Genomic DNA, 26,478 nt, shown 5'->3' on the forward strand with positions numbered 1-26,478 from the left:
CCTAGAAGAGTAGGAACTCCCCACCTCACTTGGATCCCTGCAGTGGCGAGGCTTCATGATGCTATTTGCGTCATCAGGCCCTGCTCCTGCTATACAATGCTGTGAAACTAGGACCCGCGATGACATCATTACGGGTCCCACATCCGATCGTCCACTTGCCACCTGACCTCCACTCTGGACTGTCCGGGAGCGGATGTTATAAAGGTTGGCAAGTATATATAATATACCAGTACATTGCTGTGGCTGTACTAACTCTGTACAAATAACAAGCAGGGGAACCACCGCCAAATGCATTTTTTCCTATTTTTATCCCTGTAATATCCAAAGTAAAAAAAAAAATATTCATCCCAATATGCTATGAAAGGAAAATACAATTTGTCCTGAAAAAAAAATGAAATTCACTTTAGGTAGACACTGAAGACTAGAGATGTTTATTCATTTGCATTAGTCTTGGCTCCAGAGCTTACACTCTAAATTCCCTACTACAACCACAGTAACGCGCACACACACTAGGGTTCAGTTCAGTCAGAAACCTATTGACTTATCTGTTTGCATTTGGACTGTGGGAGGAAACCGGAGCACCCGGCTGAATCCCACGCAAACACGGGAAGAACATTCAAACTCCATGGGGGAAATTCAATTGGCCGCGTTACTGTCAAAAGTAATGCGGCTTGTGCACTATTACCGATATTACGGTAATACACTTAGTGTAGCGGTTTTCTGGGAGGAATTGAATCCCCCCCGTGAGTACTACAAGGAGACCATACCTTCGTATATGAAAAAAAACTATTTTGGGACTGGTTGATCGTACGTAGAAAACCGTAAATCCAGCAACTTTATCTGTTAGCGCTCTGACGGTCTCTCACTTTTAATTACCCTCTGGGACCCCCTTATACATTATTATAGTTCTAAGCCAGTCTCAGCTAACACTGAACATGTTAATTCTCTACACAGTCTACCCTTATAGAAACACTTAAATCAGGATAGCTACTGGGCCGTAATTTATTGCACATCAGGCTATTTTGTGTACATGCTTGAAATAATTCCACTGTTTATTTATTACGCTCTTTGTCAAGTGCGACTCTAAACTAATACACACAATTCACCGGCCTTAGCGTACAATCGTTCCGTAATAAACTCCAGTTATTCTATATTTGCCCATTCTGATTATTATTTATTTTCTGATTAAATAGCTTTTGATAAGACATTAACATAGATAATGGGCAAAATGAATTGTGGATATTGCGGCTGGTTGCACAACGGAGAAGATGTATCGCCCGCGCTCCGCGTTAATGTCTAAGTTGTTTCATTGTGCGTTGGAGAACACCTGACAGCGAGTATGGATTATATCTGAATACTAATATATTCTATTCATATTTTAAATAATGCAGCAAAATGTTCAGCAAACCGAATTTCCTGTAAAAGCTTGCCGTGTCAGATTTAAATTTAAAACCCTCAAGAAACTATAATTGAAATTAGTTACATGATTGATTAGCTGCCAGACCAGTGCCAGACGTAGGAATCTGCGTGGTATGGGGTCTGTGAAAAGGGGACTGGCAAGCAAGCAAGTTAACAGGAAGGTTTAACTCCAGAGGGCCGTCTTATAACCCCAACATTCTTTTTGCTATTTAAAGTACAACCATCTTTATAAAACACAGGCATCTGTGCTACCATTAGACGGTCGCTGATAATGCCAACATTTGGGGGGAGGGGGGGGTGGGGGCTAGGGCTGTGATGTCAGATATTTTTCGATCTCCGTACACCTCCTTGACTTTGACCAACGAGATTGGCCATTAGACTTAATCCTCCATCTCTATCCTGTGTTGTGTGCACTCATACACTGACATCTTATCAACACCTGTTTACACTCAAATACTGCAGTAAACAGTGGTTCAAATTCTTCTAAAGTTGTCTGTCTTATTAATGCCTCATTTAACTCAAATAAATATCACAGTAGGTGCTGTTGAAATTCTTTTAACAAACAATATACTCAATATTATAAAAATAGATTCATAAACTTGGCATATCAATAATTACGGTAATCTGGTGAATGCGATTATCAGATTAAAAATGTTGTCATCGATTTTGCCACAAATTATACTTTGAAATAGTCGCTCAACTCTAATTATAGAGATGTGAATGTTGCCCCCTGACCAGTGCAGCCCCAGGCTAGTACCTAGTTTGCCTGTTTGGTAAGTACAACAATACATAGTCGTAGTGAAACACTGCATAGAACAACTAATCTATTATGCCATTATATTGTTTTCCTTGGCTGTGCTCTTATTTATTTATTCTTTGTGTTGTTACATTGTTATTTATGAATAAAAAGGTTTTACTCTTTGAAGTTTCCTTTTATGTTGATCCAGAAAAGAGAAACACAGAATAAAGCCAATTTCACTTTTATAAAGGTTTGGTTTTTTTTAATAGTATTTGCTTTAAAGGGGGAAATGCTTCCAGATATCACTGTGTACTCTAAATTGGTATGCTATCTTTGTTTAGATTAAAATTACATATAATAAGATTTGCAGGACATCTGAGAACAGAAAGTGAACATCTCACTAATGATACAACAACTTCAGAGCAAACTGGAGGCAAAGGTAAAATTAAGTTTTTGCTGTTTTAAATTCTGTTTTGCTAAAAGCTAATGAAGAATGTGTAAATAAAATAGACGCCTATTCATTGTAATAGGAAAATAAGACTTAGATGCTTGCGTTGTGATGAAGCAATCTCCTCCTCTTCGTTAGATTTAGCAAACCAGTATTTCTGGTTTACAAATATGACCTGTACATGTCTTTTGTAATTAACATCTCTTAAGATTGAATAGGCCTGGAACACATCCTGTACAAGGGCCGTGGTAATATTTCATCATGAGCGAATATGTTTAATAATTATATTGTTTAACATGGGAAACATAGGTCATTGTGTTGTGTTAGTTTGTTTTGTATGTGATATTGTTAGTGACTTGAATGCTTGGAAAATGGTTGGATTGGAAATGTACTTAAGCTGGGTACACACTACACTGTTTTCGTCCAATAATCGGCTCAAACAGCCGACATACGACCGCTCGTTCAAAAGTTGGGTCAGTGTGTGCAGTGACACGATGGTCGAAAGTCTGCCCAAATGGACGATTATTGCCTCATTTGGTTGGTCGTACCGTTTAATATTTTCGTTCCAATCTCGTTTCCGCTATGTAGTGTGTATAAACTTCCGACCGATCCACAACAGTGAGTACGAAATCACAGTCATTGCTCACGACAACATGGCTGTAAAAAGTCGCTAAAGGGACGTCGGCTCTTCCCTTTATCGTCCTAAACAAGGCTAGTGTGTATGCAGTACATGGACCGAGCGATCAGAACATCGATCGCATGTAAAATCGCTCGGCATAAAAAGTTGGTCGAAATTTCTGTAGTGTGTACCCAGCTTTACAAAGTAAAAATTCTAAGTGATAAGTTATAGGAGATTGTTCAGTGATTGGAAATTGTAACTTGAGAATGATAGTGTAAGTTATATTGTTTGGTTACCTGGGAAGGATTACATGGTACTTGTAAAGACTGTTTAGAATGTGTCGTTTTTGGTTTAAAGATGGCTAGAAGTTTAACACAGATAAATGTAAGGTTATGCATTTAGGGAACAAAAACAAGCATGCAATCTATAAATTAAATGGGATAAATGTAGGGGAATCTATAATGGAAAAGGATTTGGGAGTGCCCGTAGACAGTAGACTTGGCAATAGTGCTCAATGTCAAGCAGCAGCTGCAAGGGCAAATAAAGTATTTACATGCATAAAAAGGGGCATAGATGCAAAGGAAGACAGTGTAACTTTGCCACTGTATGAACCATTGGCAAGACCTCATTTTGAAAATGGGGAACAGTTCTGGGCATAAAAAAAAAAGACATTTTGGAACTAGAAATGGTTTAGAGAAGGGGGACAAACTTGATAAAGGGTAGGGAATCATTAAGTTATGAGGAAAGGTTAGCCAGTTTAGGCATGTTTACTTTAGAAAAGAGGCGTCTAAGAGGAGATATGATTACTATGTACAAATACATTAAGGGTCAATACAGAGAACTTTCATGGGAACTTTTTATCCCAAGGACTATACACAGGACACGCGGTCACCCCCTAAAGTTAGAGGAGAGGAAGTTTCACAACCAGCAAAGGAAGGGGTTCTTTACAGTAAGGGCAATCAAGATATGGAATTCACTGCCAGGGAAGGTTGTGATGGCAGATTCAATAGATATGTTTAAGGTTTAGACAATTTCCTGTGGAAAAGGGTATCCAGGATTACGACCGTTAATTAAAATGAAGGATAGTAGTGTATCCAGCGAGAAATAGGACTGCAATATTGGGTCAGGAGGGATTTTTCCCGATTCACACAGATTGGCGATTGCTTCATCAGGATCAATTTCAAATATAAGAGAGGGATCTCAGGAGATCCATATAGGTTGAACTCGATGGACTGGTGTCTTTTTTTTCAACCTCATCAACTATGTAGACTGAAGTAATGCAGATTAGTTCTGGAGAAATTGAGTTCATGGGATGATAGTTTTATATAATCACCATTATTGCATGTGTGAGATAAAGAATATCTGTGATGTAATGGTAAAAGTATTCATGTGAAATACATGGAATGTGGACAATGTATAATGGATGCTAGAAAAACATGTCTGCAGTGTAAATACTGTATTGTTACTTTTGAAGTTTATTATTACTACAAAATTAAAATACTGTGTACTAAATCTGCATTCCTTGACCGGTGTAACACAGACAAATAGGATTGAATGAATTGACAATAGACAAGATGGCTGCCAGTGGGTCATGTGTTGCTGTATTGTTTTTGACCACCACCGTGCAGGCTGTCCTCCATCTTGGTATTTCCACACTCACAGAATCATGCTCACATATACACTAATAGTTCTATCACGTTACCTTATTAACAGAAATTAAATATGAGACATTTACACAGCGATAAAACAGTTGAAGTAGGCAATGTATTTGCTGTAAAATATATTATGCTTTCTATACTGTGTTAATATAGGTGTAAAGACTGTTATTGAAAATAACTATTGTTAATAAGAATACACATTATCTTAAAAGCGTGTTTGTGGAACATGTTCTTGATGTGATTATCATGTCAATGGCCCATTCATCCCTACGGCCAATCATTTCCCAGGATCCCCTAACCATCAACAAATCACACAGCAGCTACCATGGGAAGCCACTTGTGATTGGCTGAGCGGCTCTTGACGATCCCCGGTCAATTGATTCCTCGCTTATCTTGCGGAGGGTCACCGAGCAGACCACCCCACATTGCTTCTTATGTTTATTTCCAGTGGAGTAAAAGAAGAAGATTTTTATGTGGATTACAAACATGGACTATTTCTCTTTGGAATGAAAGAAGAATAATAATTATTTTTTGCATTAATAAATTAGTGAATGGTTGTTTTAGAAAGTTTCCATTTCAATAGAACTTTATTTAAGAATTGTGTGTGTTATTTCCACTTTTTACCCCTCAGTAAAGATCAAACTGGGCAGGTTCCGCTATGAAAGAGAACCTCATATATTAAAATAAATGAGAAAAACTCTGTGATTCTTGCGTTGCTGATACATACGCAGATGCATGCAAACCCCTCCAGTCCATATTAACCGCAGGAATGATACAAAGTGTTAATAAGCGTTGTCACATGCGGTTTTGCTGCAGAAGTATTATTATTTTTATTATTATTAATCTTTATTTATAAGGCACCACAAGGCGTCCGCAGCGCCGTACAGAGACAAACAAATTACAATACAATGGGAGACAGCACAGTACAGTAAACAGTAAGCACAGCAACTCAGTAAGCTCAATGCACAGCTAGAGAGGGCGGGGAAGGGGGATGGAGGATCCGCAAACGACGGGGTCCAAGAAGGAGGGCGCGGAAGACAGGGAGACCCCCGATGCCTTTGAGTCAATGCCTCACCCTCTACGTTTTTATACTATGACACTGGTTTGTGCTTACACAAACTGTATGGACCTGTTTTGTTCTCCTCAGCGCAGGATAGGGTGTTCTGGTCAGAATTGAAAGAGCTATAAACTGCTGTGGTCTGTTGTGTTAATGTAATTACCCAAAAGTCTACTCTCCATTTAAAGTGGATTATTTGGATATCTCCATATGGAGTGTCGCTGGGAATATTTCACTAACGCTCCTGATTCTAGTAGTGAGAAAGGAAGAAACGTATAGTTATTGATTCAATGTACGTGAAGATAGACTATACCATTTTTATCTGATAACCCGTCCTCTATTCATCTTCAAAGAGTTGACTAGGACTTCTACGTTCAAAGCTAAGAGACCAGTGAGTAAAATGCAAAGAGTGTAAGGTCGGCATGGAAAAAGCTGTAATAATGTCACACAGACCTTTCCCTGCCATTAAACCAATTGCTGGCTGTCCTTCATTCAATACATATATAAAGCCAAAATAGGATTTTATTTTTTTTGTATTAAGACATATGATAATAGACTTTGCTGAACACAAAATTTTTGCAATAGCTGTGTCTATTAAACCACCAGAAATGGGATATAACCTAGCAAAATGGTCTATTACACAAGCCGACAAAATAACTTTCTCTTTTTTGCGCTTTTTTCTGATCTCAACCCTGGTACTGATTCTTCCTTTCTGTAAACGTTCAGACTTACAAACGCCGAGCCCTCATGTATAATGCACAAGCATCACGTAGATGCAAAACAGCAGAATATGTATTTCATTCTAAACACACACACGAAACAAAAAAAATAGACAGAATTTTTAAATTACGCCGCTGACTCCATATGGTAGACAAGTGTTTGACAAAAAGGTGTTTTTGTTTCTGGTTTAAAAACCAGCAGCAACCCCCGCGTCTCTGAAAGACGGAGTCACGCAGAGCGCTAGTTTCTGACTGGCTGGGTCTGATGGCAGCACAAACATCTGCATTGCAAATAGATCATTTTTAGAAACACAGCTGTTATCTAAGCTTAGCAGAATACCACCTGGGATCAAGCAGGAAATCCAAACAGTACACTGCTGGAACTGTGATTTATTTAATGCATGACAGGACTCCAGGAGGCTGCTGAACAACCTGTATCCATTTACTACAAACCAGGCCAAAGCTATTTCAAGAACAGTCGGTACATTATGTACGTGAAGCTATTAGAGCGCCTTTAATCTTCTTGAACTAATTTGGCTGATATAAATAAAATACACTTTTAGAAATACAACTTCGCTACAGTATGAATATATAATTATAAGTCCATTCAGAGCTGACCAATGTTTCATTACCCACAAGAGCTAGTGCTCATACCAACCACTATACAACCTAGACTAGTGCCTAGAGTCTAGAAGGATAGTCAACTGGCTGTATGAACGGGTAATACCAATCTCTACGATGCATCACAGAAATTATTTAGCTTGGATGTGACAAAACGAGTTTGACACCTTAACCAGCCTGTCCCTCGTTTCTCACAAAATGTGGAGCATAACATGCACTTTTTATAGCCCTGTTTTTTGTTGCCCAACTCACCAGAGTACAACTGCCGTGTCCAATTACAGGTGGATAAGGGGACATTACTATCCATTGTTCTCCACAGGACTAGTCCAGGCATTTTGTCTGCAACCCAGCAAGGGAGGTTCTGTGGAAGCACAGCTCATCTCCAGTCCCCCTCCAACACCCTAGTCAGGGCCGGATTAACCCGAGCTCTAACTGGGCTATAGCCCAGGGGCCTCGGGCATCCAGGGGGCCCTTCAAAGTCCGCAGCAGCATTATTGATCGGTCCGGGGGCGGGGGCGCCCCCAGCCCGATCAATGCTGCTGAGCACAGTCAGTCCAGTCCTCCGTCCCCGGCGCTCAGTACTCTGCTTACTGAGGATTGTAACTCTCTAAGCTAGTGGGATAAGGGACAGCTAATGTGGTAAACCTGCCTGGTATTTATTTACTGTTTGTATATAATATTCTAGTGTTGTTTGTATTACAATAAATGTACTGTTGTACTTTTCTAACTGCATTTGCCTGATTGACTATAGGAACCTTAGAAGATACTGGGTAGCCTACCCTGGCATAGTAAGGCACCCCTGGGTGGCCAGCCGGGGTGCATTGGCTAGAATTGGGCCAATAAACCCGGCATCTTCACAGTGGATTTGTCACAATGAGGATGCGGTAGTAGTCCTTATGACTACCGAGCCTCCGAACTTCATACAGGGCAGCAACTAGGCCCCATAGTTAAATTATGGTTTGGCCTCCACATTTGAAATTCATTCTCCATCCTCAAGCTATTCTACATCTTATAAGTCACACCTCAAGAGATTTGCTCCATGCTACGTCTGCTATGCAGGAACTGAAGGCTAATTAATCTAACATGCGCCCACATGAAGCCCAGCGCTCCGTGTAACTTAGGTCATGGTAGGTTGACTCCGAAGAATTATACCATGAAGTCTGGGGCACTCATGCATCAACAGAATCCAAGAGACGGGAGGAGAAGGACTTTGGGGATGACCATCACACAAGAAGTCGCCGATCCATTCATATGGGGATGGTGGATATCATGTTATATTTGTGCAACGTTTTCTTAATTTTTTTTTAATTAAAACTAGATATATTTACAAAATTGTAGTCATTAAAAAGATCCCTACTGGAAAGGACCCATTCTTTTGTTGGTTTGATTTTGATTCTGGATAGATTTCTCAGCAAGGCATTTTAAGTCAGGGTACTTGGACGGAAATTTGCAAAATGAGCCAAATTAAAATGATTGCAGTGAGATGGGGAACTTAACACGTTATCATGCCAGTGACATATATGTTCGTTTGTATTTAAATAATGTCAGCATTGACAAGTCAATGCTTCTACAACATTCCTCTAATGAATCGTCAAACATGTTAGTCACAAGGATATATGCCATGTTTCCATGTACACTGTGTACAGTAACACGGAGCTGACGTGTCCTATCAGTGATTCATTGTGTTACTTCTACGGGATCCTCATTAATATATCCAGCTTGATATCAGCCTGTTATTAACTAGTTCAGTCCTGAATACAGCAGACTGGGGCAGATATTTTGGGCAACAGGCCTCCGTAGGCACTGCTACAACACATGCCAACATTTCATGGCAGAACACACCCCTTGTGGTTGAAACAACAAAACGAAAGGACAGTCTCTGGAAAAATCAGCACTGGAACCTAGTTACAGGTACAGTTAATATTAATATGGGATATTGATAAAAAAGTGCTTTGGGTACCTTGTAAAAAAAAAAAAAAAAAAGGATCTGCAACTAATCAGAATCCATCTGTCATTTTTCTGTTTAGAAGATGTAAACTCACTTAATGAAGAAGAGATGTGTTTAAAAGAAAGACAAATACAACATAGATATTTATGTGCATGGGTGATAAAATAGTATTACTCTACATACAATCTCATCATCTTCTAATTAGGAGTGCCACGGTGATGTCTGTCAAAATGGGGGTGTATTATGCAGCCAAAAAGAAACCCGTTACACATACCACCCAACTGTCCTGAGACTGGTCAACCACAGAGTCACAGATCCCTAAAGGGGTGGGTCTTATGGGGAAGTGTCGTTTGAAAGTGAACACTGCAATGTGGATTAGGGTGTGCTTTGTGTAAAAAGGGTGATTTCTTCCCTCAAATCAGGGACTGTGTCGAAAAATAAATGTTGGAAGATATTGGTTACATAGTGGATTTTTTTTGCAAATGTTTTTCTATGTAATGTATGAGATGTAACAATCTTTACCAGGGAAAACAGCTATATATTGCAAAAAGGACAGTTAATAATTAGTCAACAGATGTTTATTGATTGAAGTCAGTGACATAGAATAGGGATGAGGCACTTCAAAATATGGTAGCATGTAGTGAGCAACTCCTGAATGGTATTCTGAGTAAACTGAACTGATTTAACATGGAAACAAATACAGAACAGTACAATTTACTATTCATCGTATTAATTTCAGGTATAATTGGAATACAGACTGTGCAGATTATAGAGACATTACCAATAAAAAAAAATCATAGCTAAGTTTGTTTTTCCATTAGTGTAATTATCAATGAAATAATATTAGAGAATTAGTAAATAATCAATAAAATAATATTAATGAATTACATGATTTCATAGAATATTTTTCGGTTCCTTTTTTGCAGACTAAAGTTTCCATTCTGAAATATCTACCTAGTGTGATGTGACCTCTCGTGTCTGTTCAGAGTCCAGGAGCTGGGAACAGGCTATGTGAAAAATACATTAGCTCCTTTAACTAGAGCTGCTTTCAGAAGGCTGTCAACAGCTGTCACGGACCATGGCATCCAGCAACGCTGTAGATGCAAAAATGTCTTGAATGTTTAGAAGATGTGTCACATTTAATAAGAATGAGACCTGTGTTTTTTGGAATTATTGACAGACAGACCGGGCCTATGACACTGCACCCTACAAATGCATGACTCCCCAGAAGAAATTCTACAGCTTCTATCATTCCTCTGTAATTTACTACAATTGAAATACTTGATGTGACTGCAATTTGCAACAATAAGTATTTATCCATTTAATAAGTTATAATCCCGACACATCTTAAATAGAACTATTAAGTATTAATATAAATTATCTATGATTCTGGATCAAAATCCAGTGTCCTGATTACGATAATCAACAAGGTATCTGTTGAATTTTTAAACAGGGTACAACGAGTTTCTTATTTATAAAACTTACTCTTTGAATGGGGGATACACACAGTTTAGACTCCATTTGTGTCAGCAGCCAATTAACCTACCAGTGTGTTTTGGATTGTGGGAGGAAACCGAAGCACCTGGATGATACCGACAGAAACACAGGGAGAACATACAAACTCCACACAGATAAGGCCATGGTCGGGAATTGAACTCATGACCCCAGCGCTGTCAAGCAGCAATGCTAAACACTTCTATTGCATAATATAGAGAGCAAGAACAACAAATAAAAGTGCAAAGACACAAAAGAACTGAATCCAGAACTGCATTTACCTTATTTCTAGACCAGCAACAAAATAATGTTATGTTTAATAAAGGGTTCCTTCACTCTTAAAGTCTATAGAAGCAAATACTAAAATATGACCTTGAAACGTATTTTTATAAGCTGTAAAGTCTGGCTTCAAAAGAGTCTCCATCATAGCAGGAGCCTGTCTGGGATAGGATTGTAGAGATAGACAGATCCCAAGGTTTGGTAGTCGTACCCTGCTGTGTATGTTAGTGCAATGTCGATAAGGACAAGGTATTTGTTGGATATATTTTAATGCTTCACAGTAGCTTGAGGTGGGGTTGGGTGAAAGTGGTCATCATTTGCAGATGGTCTCTAGCGCAAAAGTCCTTCAAGAGAAGACATGTGATTTTCGACCAAGCCATTATACCACACATCATTCAGTTAGCGTTTCATCTGAAAGAACAATCTCAGGGTTCAACCAGAACCCTTATAACCGACCTCCAGACAGAGGACTACACTGCTAACCTGTCTACTCACGGTGAGGTATATGGTCTGTCCACTGAAACACACGTCACACTAGTCAACATCAACGCTCTTCACCCAAGACTGGAATCTTATTGTCAAGTGTGTCTAGACTGAGAACTTGATGATCTCCATGAAGATTTTTGGATTGGACCATCTTCCCCCTAGTAGTACAACTATAGAGTCCCATCGCCTAAGGAGGGACTGATATAGATCAGTGATATGCTCCAGCCGCCCCCCACCCGTCCATTCTGCTACTTGCGTAGTGGAGTTTTTGAAAAATAATTTTATTATACCAACGGGTGTTTTCGCTCGGCCATCCACCATGCCTGTTATAGAAATTTCACCTGTGCTATATTAAGCTTTTAGGCAGCTTGTAGTGCCAGTCCGAAAATGTGGCATTTCTCACTTATGAAAGCAGATTGGTGCCTTAATGCTCTCTAGATGGGCCTGCCGGGAGATAAAGGTACGGGGTGTAAAATGTGAGCAGCGAGAAGGGTTCCAAGCCTGCAGAGACTATTGTTTATTAACAGCTGTTTATAATGTGCCTACATATTACGCACTGCGTCTACAGAGGATATTTAATCATTGACATCAGCCCCTGCCCTAGTGGAGCTTACAATCTATATTCCCTATCACACAGACACAGACTAGAGTCCATTTCATCAGATGGTAATAAACCTGTCAGTATGGTTTTAGATTGGGAGGAAACTGGAGGAAACCCGGGTAGAACGTACAAATTCCATACAGGTAGGTCAGGGGTTATTTTCCAACCAGGGCCCTAAGTGCTGTGAAGCAGCAATGCTAACCACTGTGTCATAAATCTATGCACCATTAATCAGTTTTACTCTAGTACCAACAAAATCAGGTTTTACATCCAGAGACTAAGAACCCATCGTTCCTAAAGACAACACACCGAGTTATCTAGGTAGTAAGGATAATTTACCAACCTCACAAACACACAATCCATTTCTGTGCCACAGTTACGGCCTAGTGGGTCCAGATGGAAATGTACGTGGTTGGTAAATTATAAACATTGCTTCAAAGTCCTGCCTAATGTCCGATTCGGACCACCATACATTGTTTTTTTAGTTCTTATCCTAAAACAGTCTTAAACATGTCATGATAGTAAGGGTAATAGTGTGGTATCATTCCATGTGTCATATTTGTATATTTTAATTCTCTTATTATAATGGAAGTTGACAACTATAAATGTGCTTTCTGCATAAATATCACTTGATTGGTATAAAAGCTTCACGCTGAAAGGACAGTCCAGGGATCCGATTATCTTAACCTCTGAGGATGTGACGAAACTAGTTCGCTTTGAAGCCACCTGCTAATAACACAAAATGTACACCCATCGAAGCTCACTAATATATCTTGTAATGCAATCTGAAAATCACTTCTATCCACACTCCCACAATCATGTTTTATCGCACCCAAACACATTGTATTGGTTAATTTGGTCTTATAAATTAACTACAAAATCACAATCAACGATGGAACGATGTCGGGTAGATGTGGCAGTGTGCACGCACTCACCACCAGCAGTGTAGGCAGATATCTGTACAGTGTACAGAGTCACCATCTTTTCAGCAGATGGTTATGAGAGATGAAGATCACAGATCTGAAGGTAAGTCGTGTAGGTGTATACACATGAATCTGCATGATCATCGGGACTTTCAGTCGTTGGTGAAATCATTACAGAAATTGCATCTGAAATAATATTGCATACATGTGTACCCAGTTTAATTGTGCCAATATCTTAATGTGCAAAGGGCTTACCTGTAAAAATGGGCGCAAAATTGGCATAGGACATTGTAAGTTTTTGGGTTGTAGGCAGGCGTTTATTTGCAACTTCGTAAATTATCTATATGAGTGTCTACTGCTGATGACTGATTTACACTTATCAGGACCAGAGAGTCACAGATAGTGTACAGCAATCACCATCCAAAGACAGGAAGAGGCCTGCTCTAAATAACCACTTTAAGGTCAATCCGTTCATTACAACCAACGGAAAATATTATTTACCCTGAACCTTAGACAGCCACTGTCTGTTCCAACAACCGCTGTGATCACTTTCTAGGAAACGTGTCAGGTCAGCTGATGAAAGAAACATGATGTATTTGCCTAGAACAACGTCAGCTGTTAGTTGGTCGAGATGTCCTCTAATTACACACTCTGTGCTCTCAATCAGAATGTTTCTGTAAAAACAAAACACTCTGGATGTGAATGGCCACAAAGAGAGAGAGAGCACGGAAGCACTAAACTGATCACAGCATGGAGGAAATTGGCAGAATGTGCAATAGATTGTTCATAATTGGCCAACCACGTACTCAATGTGACCGCCACCATTTTTAAAAGCAAAATAGTCCCAGGAAAAAGAAGAATTTGCATCAATGGAAAAAAAATCAAGCTAAATATGAAGCTGGAATATATAAGCAGCTGGTCATTCCTGTGGTTTAAGATTATCTCTGGGTTCAGAAAGAACCAACGACCTTGAAAAGAGAACAATTCAGCGGTCGCTGTAATGAACGAGTCCTTGATCTTAACAAATGACCTTTGGGGAAAAAAAATCTAAAAATAATTTAATGTGTTCATGGTTTTTTAGGGGGGAATTCAATTCCCCTGACGTACCGCCGCGCTAAAACTATTCCGTTATTGCGATAATAGTGTGCGTAATTACCGTTATTACGGCATTTCTAACGCCGGCTTTTTGCTCGTAGCTCCCTGAGCTGCGAGCAGAAACCTGGGTTAATATTACCGCAATAATGGTAATATCTATAACGCTGCGGTAGTTCGGGGGAAATTGAATTCCATGGAATTGCAGATTGTTTTAGATTATAGTTTCGGCTAGATATCTTAATTCCCGCATAATAGTGTGGCCATGCGAAATTGCCAACGACACACCTACTAATTAAAACCAGAAAAAGTGCATAATGAATGTTTAAATGGACCTTTAAAGAAGAGTCTCTCAAAATGAAAAAAAAAATTATTAGATATTTATATTTGATTAAATGTGTTGTCCATTGATTTACCTATGATGCACAATTCATCCGATCCACCAAGTGCATGAAGTTATAATGCTCTTCTATACACTAGTCCCGCTCACGTCTATAGTGCACAGTGTATTGCACTAGGGGAGAAGCTTGCACAACAGCTCTGAGTGTATCACAGGTAAGTAGGGCAGCACGGTGGCTTAGTGGTTAACACTTCTGGCTCACAGCACTGGGGTCATGAGTTCAATTCCTGACCATGGCCTTATCTGTGTGGAGTTTGTATGTTCTCCCTGTGTTTGTGTGGGTTTCCTCCAGGTGCTCCGGTTTCCTCCCACACTCCAAAAACATACTAGTAGGTTAATTGGCTGCTAACAAAATTGGCCCTAGTCTGTGTGTGTGTGTGTGTGTGTGTATGTATGTGTGTATATTAGGAAATTTAGACTGTAAGCTCGAATGGGGCAGGGACTGATGTGAGTGAGTTCTCTGTACAGCACTGCGTAATTAGTGGCGCTATATAAATAAAGGGTAATAATAAGTAAAGATTTACAGGTCTATTTATCAAGTGGTGATCAGACTTCCGTTCCGCCTAATATAGCAATGGGTAAATGTCAGTGAAAACACTTCTATCGCCAGCACTAACCATGTTTTCATCATGTTAAATGGTCATTTTTATTTCTGCTGGAGGATAAACGCTCTGGGGCAGCCAGTTTAGCGATAAGTAGCTATATAAAAAAAAAATCTAGTTTTCTGGCAAATTAGTAAACTCCACCCAGCCGTAGAATTGTGTGAAGTCTTCTTAGAGAGTTATAACACTTTGGGATTTACTTATTAAAGTATCACCGATTTAGGCAATTACTAATATTTTTTATTACTGTTTACCGCAGCGATAAAATAAATAACATTTTGCCGCAATGCTGTGACTCCTGCGAAGAGCAGCTGTCCCGACAAGACGTTACGCCTTAGAGATAACTTTGGTTTTTGCCTTACCACTGCTGTGAGAATGTTCTCTAACTTGCCGAGCGTTTCAGGACCACGGACAGTGGAGGTGACGGAGAAGTCTATGAGCTTCAAAGTCGTTCTGGCAGCTTCTCCACACCGAGCTCTGGTCCAGACTTCTCACTGGGCTCTCTGTGTCTATAGGACCTTCACTCTTCCTTCACCAAAACTATGCTCTAGCAGTGAATGGGTTAAGGCAGAGAGAGGGCTGAGCACATGTCCCTATGTATTCTGCTCTGATCCAGCTGTACGTAGGTTAATGCACAGATAAAGTTGCACACATGTGTGATGAACTAAACTCTGCTCTGACAGTGATGGGGTTAATGCATCAACAGCGTTAAGTGGATGTCTGTGATCTGCTCTTCCCCGACAATGAAGGTGTTAATTCACTTTTGGGGTCAAATTCCCTGTTCGAAATAATGTGTTATTATGTGGTAAAGCATGGGTTAATGCACTGAAAGGGTCTTGTGATATATACTATTCTCTCCTCTGATGATACGGAGAGGGGTAGGGTGGGGGTAGAGGGAAAATTTAACCTTTTCGCTGCCTGATAAATTGACAACAATAATCAGTGAAAAGAGTGTTAACACCAAAGAAATCACTGCCTTCTCCTGTGATAACCCTTTCATAAATTGGGTGAAGCAAAAAGTTATCCTTTTCTCAGCGAAAACAGCCATTTCCACCAGTGTTTAATCTTTTCAGTTTGTACCTCTGGAAGCAGTAGGCCAGGCAGACATAGGGCTTGGGTTACAGGGTAATCGTAAATCGAACTTCAGTTGTGAGGATCTGATAGTCATAGCTCTCGTGGAGGTATCCTCAATATATCAAGTAAGGGGTGTAACTTTTTTCTAAATTTCCACTATTCTGATGAATGATAAAGATATGGCAGCAAATGACAAAAGCAAGTCAGAAAGATAAAGCAATATATTTTGTTAAAGTCGCAAGAGGGCTCGTACAAGCCAATTAATAAGTCATCTGCAGGTGGAAAAACCCCTTTCATATCGCGTCATATCACGCTTTTTCTATTTTGTTAACGGCCGTTACTCTGTAAAAACGAAACTAACTCACAGCGTTGAAGCTGAGAATTACGTTTCCGGTCTAGCTGAGGCTCTGGAATGAGAACATGTAGCACTGATGCCTCTATTTAGACTGAAGGTTGGGTGTCCCAGGATGTAGGTAATAGACCTGTCATTCATTTTAACTGTTTATTTGCAGCACATAACTTTTCTGTCAACTTCTATGTGTCTGAGCGTCAGTTTCTCGGTCTGTGGACCCTTCTCTGCGGCTTCCGAACAGACAAAGAACTTTGAGACACAGAGGTTGTTATGGTAACTTGGTCCCAGATGAGGTCGCATCACTTTCCGTCTGCCGTTCGCTGGTCGCTGTGCTCTGCAACGAGGGCCGACGCTTCATTAAGAAGGCAGTCATTTAAATCATAAAGTGAAGTGCTAATTATGTGTCTGGGCCACACAAGAACATTATCTGACAGGTAATGACCCTCTGCGTCAGATATGATCTCTGAGCACCAGTCATCAGTATAGGGAAACAAACCATTAACATTAGGTCATGAGCTCATCCAATTGTACGTAAGTGACGTGTAATGTAACGAGTGGCTTTATTCTTCAGATATAGGAGCTCTTTCCAACTCCAGTCTTTTGGTTTAACACCGACATTGCAATCTGCATTATTCTGCAATGTCTGCAATGTTTGGTTCGAATATTGGGCCTAAAATGTGTCGAAAATTTGAGCAGCAATATGTTGTCTATACAGCGATAGATCTGCCTCTTCTCAGGCTCGCAAAACCCAACATGCAAATCTTCCTTCTGAGTTTAGGTCTTCAAAAGACCACTAAACCCCCCAAATTAATTTTTATATAGAAATACATTGGGCTTCACAGAGGAATCTAAACTGACTCAGATGGAGCACAAAATGTTATTTTGGTGGTAATAAGAGGCTCAGTTTGTACCAGTTTTATTTAATGAAATGGCTGGTAGTAAAGTGGGAGCAAATTGGACTCTGATGTGACAGGTACAATGTGGCTTATTGGGCCTCTAGATTTATCTGCTGCTCCGCAAACCTGCACCGTGCACGCACTTCTAGTTTGTCTCCAGAGAGTGAAGAGTTAATCTATCTGGCACACATCTAACTGTTATAATTGCCCAGTGGGGTAAATAGGGTGACCTGCACCCAGCATCTGCCCCTTAGGCTAACAAACACAGCTGATCAGTTAAACAGCTCATACTTTGTGTGCTCTGTAAAGCTACACAGGAATCTAGTTAGTGTTAACAGACGACACAAACACTTAACTAAACTAATAACGTAAATGTAATAATGTAATATCGGGATAATGCACATTGTACTTTCGATCTATAACTCACCTTAGTAGAATATCATTGTTTATTAACAAGAGACAACCCCGAATTACCCTTATGCATTTAATTTTATGCCTTAATAACGCAATCCTGTTTACAAATGTATCTGCTTCCCGATAGCATCTATAAAGTGTTCCTTGGCCATTAAACACAAGTTTTGTTTTTCCTGTACAAACATGTCTAATATAATGTATACAGCTCATAATATTTCAGAATAAACATTACAGCAGACGGTTTGTATATCAACTGAAGGGCAACGAACAAGTAACATTGTTAAACGGCGATAACAATAAATATATCTTTAAAAGACAAATGTCACTTAGCATGTATTAACATCTACAGTCTTATCTCAGGAAAATACACAGTCTGTGCAACTCTGTTACTGTCAGTGCCCATAATATTGTCTAACAATACACAGCATAGCTACGACATGCTAAGGGGTAACAATCTGGTCCAGAGGTCTATGGGGGCCGTCCAGCTCCCTCGTTGTGATCTTCTAGTGCAGGCCTGGCCAACCGGTGGCTCTCCAGATATTGTGAAACTACAAGTCCCAGCATACCTTGCCAGCTATCGGCTGTCTCTCCCCTGGCAAAGCATGCTGGGGCTTGTAGTTTTACAACATCTGGAGAGCTGCTGGTTGGCCTATTCTAGTGGTTGCCAGAGTTCACAGGTTGGAAGCACCTGTGATGTCACAGCCAATTATTGCACAGATTACATTGTAACTACTACGTTCTCAGACCCAGTTCCTGTACACCGACTGAAGGGTGCAGGTACAGCCCTATGTAAACTGTGCTATACTGTTTAGTGGATGGAAGCTGTACTATATATTATACACTCGGGGGATAAATGAGGTGTAAATGCTTTATACTAGAGAAATTGTTGATGAGTTCTATATACTAAGGAGTTGGATAAGTACCTTATACTGGACAATGAGTGGAAAGAGTAGTATATGGTGTACAATGGGCGGAAGAGAACTATACACTGGACAATTGGGGAAGGAGTACTATACATTGGACAATTGGGGGAAGAGTACTATACACTGGACAGTGGGCGGAAGAGTACTATACACTGGACAGTGGGGGGGGAAGAGAACTATACACTGGACAGTGGGCGGAAGAGTACTATACACTGGACAGTGGGCAGAAGTGTACTATACACTGGACAGTGGGCGGAAGTGTACTATACACTGGACAGTGGGGGGAAGAGAACTATACACTGGACAATTGGGGGAAGAGTACTATACATTGGACAATTGGGGGAAGAGTACTATACACTGGACAGTGGGGGGAAGAGTACTATACACTGGACAGTGGGGGGAAGAGTACTATACACTGGACAGTGGGGGGAAGAGTACTATACACTGGACAGTGGGCGGAATAGTACTATACACTGGACAGTGGGCAGAAGTGTACTATACACTGGACAGTGGGCGGAAGAGTACTATACACTGGGCAGAAGAGAACTATGTACAATACAATGGACAATTGGGGGAAGAGTACTATACACTGGACAAAAGGGGGGGAAGAGTACTATACACTGGACAAAAGGGGGGGAAGAGTACTATACACTGGACAATGAGGGAGAAGAGTACTATACACTGGACAAAAGGGGGAAGAGTACTATACACTGGACAAAAGGGGGAAGAGTACTATACACTGGAAAATGGGGGGGAAGAGTACTATACACTGGACAATGGGGGGGAGAGTACTATACACTGGACAATGGGGTGAGAGTACTATATACTGGATCATAGTGGGCAATACCACATACTGGGTAACTGTAAGGAGGTGGCTATACTATATACAGGACAATGACTGATATACACAGGTTACTGGGGATTACTGGACATGGTATTTAAATGGCTGTGTTATATACCAGGATAGAGTGGATGGATATACGCAGTTCATCTCTGTATAATACGCTGGTGTGTGGGGGGAGCAGGGGTGGGTTGGTGCAGTCCTAAAAACAAGGGGGATGGAGACATTTATTCAAATGAATAATATGCTAAGGTCCAGCCTGAGCTGTCACTGTTCTAGTACAGTTTAGCGAATAACATCACACATATGATTGGTTGCTGCTGGTTACAACATTTTTTGCAGTTACCTGTGCACTAGTTTTGCTGTTTCATCCACTATGTATTTATTATGTAACTATCAAGAGCTTTGTGTCTCAGTGAGAGAAAGCTATATAATTATGATTATTACTCTTCCCTGCATGCTTTGAATTCTATTTTTTGTGCTCAGTCCTCGTGCACGTTGGTTTTTCCATGAATTTAGGTTAATCACAATAATTTATGTGTTTATAAGATGGTAGGTTTTTAGCCGAGATCCTATAAGATAAGCACTTCAATGTACTGCCTATCAGCCCAAAATGATCATGTTTTCAATGCTCATTTTTATGTGTTGCTTAGAAACTGGATACGTCGCCTCTGTGTCTCCACATGGAGCCTGTCTACCAGTAACATCCCTGCTGCGAGAGAGGGGGGGAGTGTGCATTCCTAAAACATACCAAAAGAACGCCTAAAACATAGAGGACACACACTGTGCATTCACACAGGTTGGGCGGTCATGTGACGGCGAGTGACAGGTCGCCCAGCCGGACTCTAAACGATGTTGTAGCTATTATGTTCACTCGAGCATTTACTCTTCACTCAAGCTTATCTGAATGACTAATATTTATATTGCATTTACTAATGGTCAACTTTGCATTATTTTGTTATCATTTCAGTGGATGGGAGGTGAGAATTCCAATTTCAACTAGGCACTCCCAAAAAAACAGGTGGGGAAGGGGCGTATGGACATAGTCAATGTACAGTAAGGGCGTGCCAAGCTGGCAGCAGCGTCTGATCCCAGCTCAGGGCATCTCTAAGGTACTTGTTTTTGCTTATTCTGTAGTGGCCGAATTAGACCGGGGCGTAAAGATGAGCCGTTGGACATACGGTCAAAGTTGTGTGTGTATTTTTAATTACACACATCTTAAGATACCGGTCACCTTAAATCTAATGTGTAGAAGCATCTGGAACAATAACGACACAATTCAAAAGAGGCGTACCTAGCCAGTGTTCCCTTCTCTCTCTAACGCCCCTAATGTTACACCAAGACACTCCTTTAGATCAGGCTTGTGCATGGTTTGTGCAACTCCGAGTAAGGCTCTTAGTCCATATTAAGTGGCCGCTTCTGATTGGCTCATTGCAAATTCCCCTCTTAAGCTGATAGATGATTGTACCTATATAATATAGGATTTTTGGGGTGTATTTTAAAATAATTTTTTTGCTACTTTCATTCGTCCAAGAGAGAGAACATTCTGTCATCTGTATTATATCACGCCTAATAGCGAATGTGTTTTTCGCCAACCAAAATAAATGTTAAACTATTCTTGTGCTAATGACCTGATCTTGGGTACGGGTATGTGAGATGCCTACGACTCAACATGCACATTAATACACCAATGTTTTTGGGTGCCTTTTTTTTACCATAAATTACGTCCATCGTGCATCATAGTCCGCACCAAGACCAATTTGCACTACAGAAGTTGTGTGTGTGATTGTACGGAAACACCTGTGTGGGACATATCGGTCGGAGGACACCAACAGAAACCACACAAACAAAATCAGACTATATTCTGCACTTCACATATTAGAAACAGATAAAAGGTTTCACTGTTTACAGACTGTAATTTAAGCATTACATGGAAACAAATATTCACTAAAATCCCAATTTCAACCTTGATTATAACAGTGCAAAAGGGCACCTTAGCTGACAAAACAACATCGTTACACAATTATAAAGATCTCAATTACTTTAAAAAAACAATAAAATCTTGCCACAGAAAAAACACCAATGAATTGTTTAATCTGTATGGAGAAGCGGAGATCATTTGCTCAATGCAGATACACAGCATGAAAAGAGTAAAAATATCATTTACATTTTAAAGATAATGTTACATCACATTCACCGAGCTTCGCAACATTGCGGAGACACTGAATTATCACAGAGAGATACATTTATTAGTGGTGATTTTTATCAAACATTTACCTCTACACCGTGACTGGCAACAGATGTAACAGCAACATGAGCAGATGGAATAGAGCAGGCAACAGAGAAGAGGGTCATTAGTAAAGGGGCTCCGGTAATTAACTGTCCCTTTGAACATATAGTCTATGTGGACAGCATGTTTCATTTGGCAAGGTGCACAGAACTGGAATTTAGGAGGTAAGCTGTCCAAGATGCATAGTAATCCAATCACAGCCCACAAATCCCCTCCTCCCTGTATGCAACCTACATAGATGGCACATTCTGTTCAAAAATGGAAATTCACTGTTCTAAGTACAGATTATGGCACAGGTTGAATAAGGAAACAAATTATCCCATGTATGCATTTATTTTATCTTTATAAACCAAAAATATGTTTATAATAGAATTGTATATGTCCAGTGAGTTTTATTCCATTTTTATTACACTGTATACAGATATAAGACACTACACCCCCAACATGACCTGACCACTGGACATGATCATAATACAATTCTATTACACTGTTACAGACAAAGAACACTACACCCCCAACATGATCTGACCATCATCATCATCACCATTTATTTATATAGCGCCACTGATTCTGCAGCGCTGTACAGAGAACTCACTCACCTCAGTCCCTACCCCATTGGAGCTTACAGTCTAAATTCCCTAACATACATACACAGACAGACAGACAGAGACTATGGTCAATTTTGTTAGCAGCCAATTAACCTACTAGTATGTTTTTGGAGAGTGGGAGGAAACCCACGCAAACACGGGGAGAACATACAAACTCCACACAGGCCATGGTTGGGAATTGAACTCATGACCCCAGTGTTGTGAGGCAGAAATGCTAACCACTAAGCCACTGTGCTGCCCACTGGACATGATCATAATACAATTCTATTACACTATATACATAGGACACTACACCCCCAACATGACCTGACCACTGGACATGATCATAATACAATTCTATTACATTCTATAAAGACATTGGACACCACACCCCCAACATGACCTGACCACATTAAGAAGATCAGGATGTTGTTTCTGCAAAAAGTAGACTTAAGCTACAAAATTCTTCTGCATTTGTCTTCTGCATTCAGGCTTCATATTAGAAACTATATTTAGAGCTGGCAAAACATAGTTCAACATCCGTCTCTCACAAGTAAAGGTTCTCTAATATTTCTGAGTTTATATTTTTCATATATACCACAGTTCTGTGTTGAGCTTTCAGCTGAGAGATAAAGCCCTTTTGTGCATAATTAGTCCAGTAGATATTCTGCATCAAGTGTAAATGGGTTTCATGCTTGAGGAGTGCGGCCATCAGTCAGGAAACAGCTTATACAGACACCAGCCATGATTTCCCGGGTGCAGAATCATTACTCACCTATTTTGCTGCTATAAACCACAGTATGTATACTCTGCTTTACAACAACAGTTTGCAAATAAAATTATTTTAGCAAATAAACAAAAATGCATTGCACTGTAAAAGGCTTGTTAATTAATTTCTGATTAACTCCTTCGGTCCTAAGAACGAGTGGGACTCACCCTGCACTAATAAGGAGTTCAAATAAGTGGAATTAATGCTTACAAATCCCCCAGAGGGGGCAGAATGACGTCACATTTGCTTTTAGTTCCCTTTATTGCATTTTCAATTAAAAAAAAAATCTGTTTTATAGCCATTTTGGTTACATTTTCTTTGCAGTGTCAGAAGGTATAGGACAACTAATGTATTTTCTGAAAATTCTAAAAACAACAAGGTATAGTTCGTCTAGGTACTGCATAAATAAATGACTGATATTGATGTTGGAATGTGACCAGCCCAAAAAGTGCCAAAATAGTCTCAGCTCAGGGGTGAGGAAAGACTCAGCCGTGAATGGGTTAATACAAAATAAACCAATGCTTTAATTATCAGAACTCCTGTATTTATTAAGAAATTGTTTAAATTGTTCATGACAATTTTTTTTATTAAAGAACAGTTCTGCACTGCACACTGCATTGTTCTGTATTTTATTATATCGCTCAACTTGACAATGCTCTTCATTGCATTGTATCTCACCTGTGCTTAGCAATATATAGTTCCGATCTCTGCTACAACATAAGAATGTTGTACAATATACTTATTGAAGTATAAATGGCTTCTATTGCAGGTAACATGAATATGTTCCTATTGTTGACAGAATCAAGAATTATTCCAATACAAAATGCTATATATTGAAAATATGAGCAACCGCTTATTTCTGGAGTTGATGATTCACTCTACTCACATATATCCAGAAAAGATACATTCAAGTGCCCAATATTTTATTATTACCATTTATTTATATAGCGCCACTAATTCCCGTTGGAGCTTACAGTCTAAATTTCCTAACGCACACACAGACAGATAGACAGACACACAAAGTCAATTTGTTAGTAGCCAATTAACCTACCAGTATGTTTTTTCTTGGAGTGTGGGAGGAAACCCCAGCACCCGGAGGAAACCCACGCAAACACGGGGAGAACATACAAACTTCACACAGATAAGACCATGGTCGGGAATTGAACTCATGACCCAGTGCTGTAAGGCAGAAGTGCTAACCACTGAGCCACCGTGCTGCCAATAAACTATATTCGTATTACCTACAGTATAGCTGAAGAGAGGCAATACTTATATATCAGGTTTCTCCCTAGCTCCTATTTCTCGAGTGTTCTACCCGGCAGTTTATTTGCCACCCGGCTCTTAGAGCCCAACAGAATCATATTATTATAGAATAAACCTTTGTTTTTCCTATTATAACAGGCACAATGTGAACACTACAGCCAGCAGTGTGTTACACCACTGACCACCAGTCTGACTAGTCCTGGCAGGTGTGGGCAATAGCCTCCAACATTTTTCATTATTATTGCAAAGTATTACAACTGCCCCCTACCCAGCTACTTCTTTATGCCACCCGGCTCCCAAAATTTTCTGGGGAGAACACTGTATATGTAAATATTTCTCCATTCCAGTAAGAATCCAACTTGAATCTGAAGCTACCCAAAGTATGTAAATGTGGACTGTGTCTGCCAAATTTTAAGACAGTGTTTTTGTGCCCTCAAATTATTTCTAGATGATCAAAATCCGTTTAGCAGAAAATCCTGTGTGCCTATAATCACATAGGTCCGGTTGGAGATCTGTTAGTTTAGCTCGCTCATAGAATAGTTACATCTGCCCTAACCTGAAGGTTTGTTGAGTGATATTCTCAATATGCAACATATCTGGTTGGCGTTACGGTTTATAAAAAGAGACTTTGGTCACCTGAAAGATAAGCTCAGTGAAGTCTTGTAGCCAGATGTGATATATTTCTACTGCATTTATGGAGAGAACGCGTCGACTCTTATTTTAATTAAATTAAGGGTTAAATGAAAGATTTGTGTAAATATGTATCTGAGAAAGTTTTAACAAACTTTTGCTCATTGATTCAACTCCTATTGTCTGTTTAGTGGCCCTTTAAATCCATTGTTTTATGTATCACTAAACACAAGTACATACTCTACATAAAACAAGAACATATGACTTTCCTTTTCACCTTTCCCTAATGCTTTCAGACACATATATTCCTGATGCCCGGTATATAAAAAAACAAAAAACCTCTTAAGTTTTATAGAGTCTCCAAATACATGGGATTAGTGCTAGCGTTTGAGGATCAAATACTCAAACATTGTCCTACCGCTGTCTTTGTTGGTGTAAAAAGCAATTACTGAATGTCGGAATTCAATTAAAGTGCTTTGCTGCTCCAGTTTACAAGATGGGCTTCTAAGTAAATACAGAGAGGACGGAAACGCGGCACAACAAGCTGATGGGGATGTAAATTGTATTGTAGGCTGTCAGGGAACTCGGTGACAGATTAATTAAAGGAGAATTCCAAACATTATTTACCATCTGTATTCCCCAATGTCTAATAAGATAGTCTTGTAGTCATTGTTATTTATTTTGTTGCGTTATTGCTGAAATACTTCTCTCTCTGGGAAGTGTCACACGAGCAGTTTTCACACTAGCGATTTTCCAGCTCAAAAACTAGGGAGACTTGCAATAGAAACTGAAGAGGACAGGTAAGAATTGTGCAGGATAATGTATTGAGGAGAGCTGGAGTCTGCTGATACAGGGTGATGGGGTAATAAATGTGTTACTACAGAGATAATGAATGGAATGAATTACAGGGCGTTGAAGGAATAATGTTATAGGGAAAGGATATAGCTCGTACCGGGTGACCACGCCCCTTCTGACCACACCCACTACATGGGATGACCACACCTCCTCTGACCACACCCACTTTTCACACACTTCTGTCTCACACACATTGAGAGAATAACATAACTGCAAAGAGGTTTTTCTTACCCTCTACTAAACGCTACGTACTTCATGTTTCAGCAAGTTGCATTGCTGCTCCCTTCTAACAATTACTGTCTCCCAATGTGCCCATGCTTAACCCTTAGTGGTGCAGAGAGACCAAGTTTAAATGCTAAGTTTGAGTGAAAACACATAAACACCTATTTATCAGGTTAAAACGAAACTGACTGGAAGATTGGATATAACTGACTCAATAATAGTAAACTCTGAGGATTTCATAGAATAGTCTGGACCAC

General features: G+C 39.9%; 1 protein-coding gene and 1 long non-coding RNA gene across 8 annotated transcripts in view; one reads left to right on the top strand and one right to left on the bottom strand.

Annotated features, from left to right (window-relative positions):
* Nucleotides 1-11,026, top strand: part of LOC142104006 (uncharacterized) — a 246,263-nt gene extending 235,237 nt beyond the window's left edge. For all 4 annotated transcript variants that reach the window (XR_012679486.1, XR_012679489.1, XR_012679488.1 and 1 more), the window contains 2 exons: nucleotides 2,529-2,597; nucleotides 10,155-11,026. This is a non-coding gene — a long non-coding RNA (uncharacterized LOC142104006). The remainder of the gene's footprint in view (nucleotides 1-2,528; nucleotides 2,598-10,154) is intronic.
* Nucleotides 1-26,478, bottom strand: part of NELL1 (neural EGFL like 1) — a 474,045-nt gene that overhangs the window by 88,770 nt on the left and 358,797 nt on the right. The window lies entirely within an intron of this gene.

Source organism: Mixophyes fleayi, chromosome 10 (assembly GCF_038048845.1).
Source record: "Mixophyes fleayi isolate aMixFle1 chromosome 10, aMixFle1.hap1, whole genome shotgun sequence".
In the NCBI taxonomy this organism is placed as follows: domain Eukaryota; kingdom Metazoa; phylum Chordata; class Amphibia; order Anura; family Limnodynastidae; genus Mixophyes; species Mixophyes fleayi.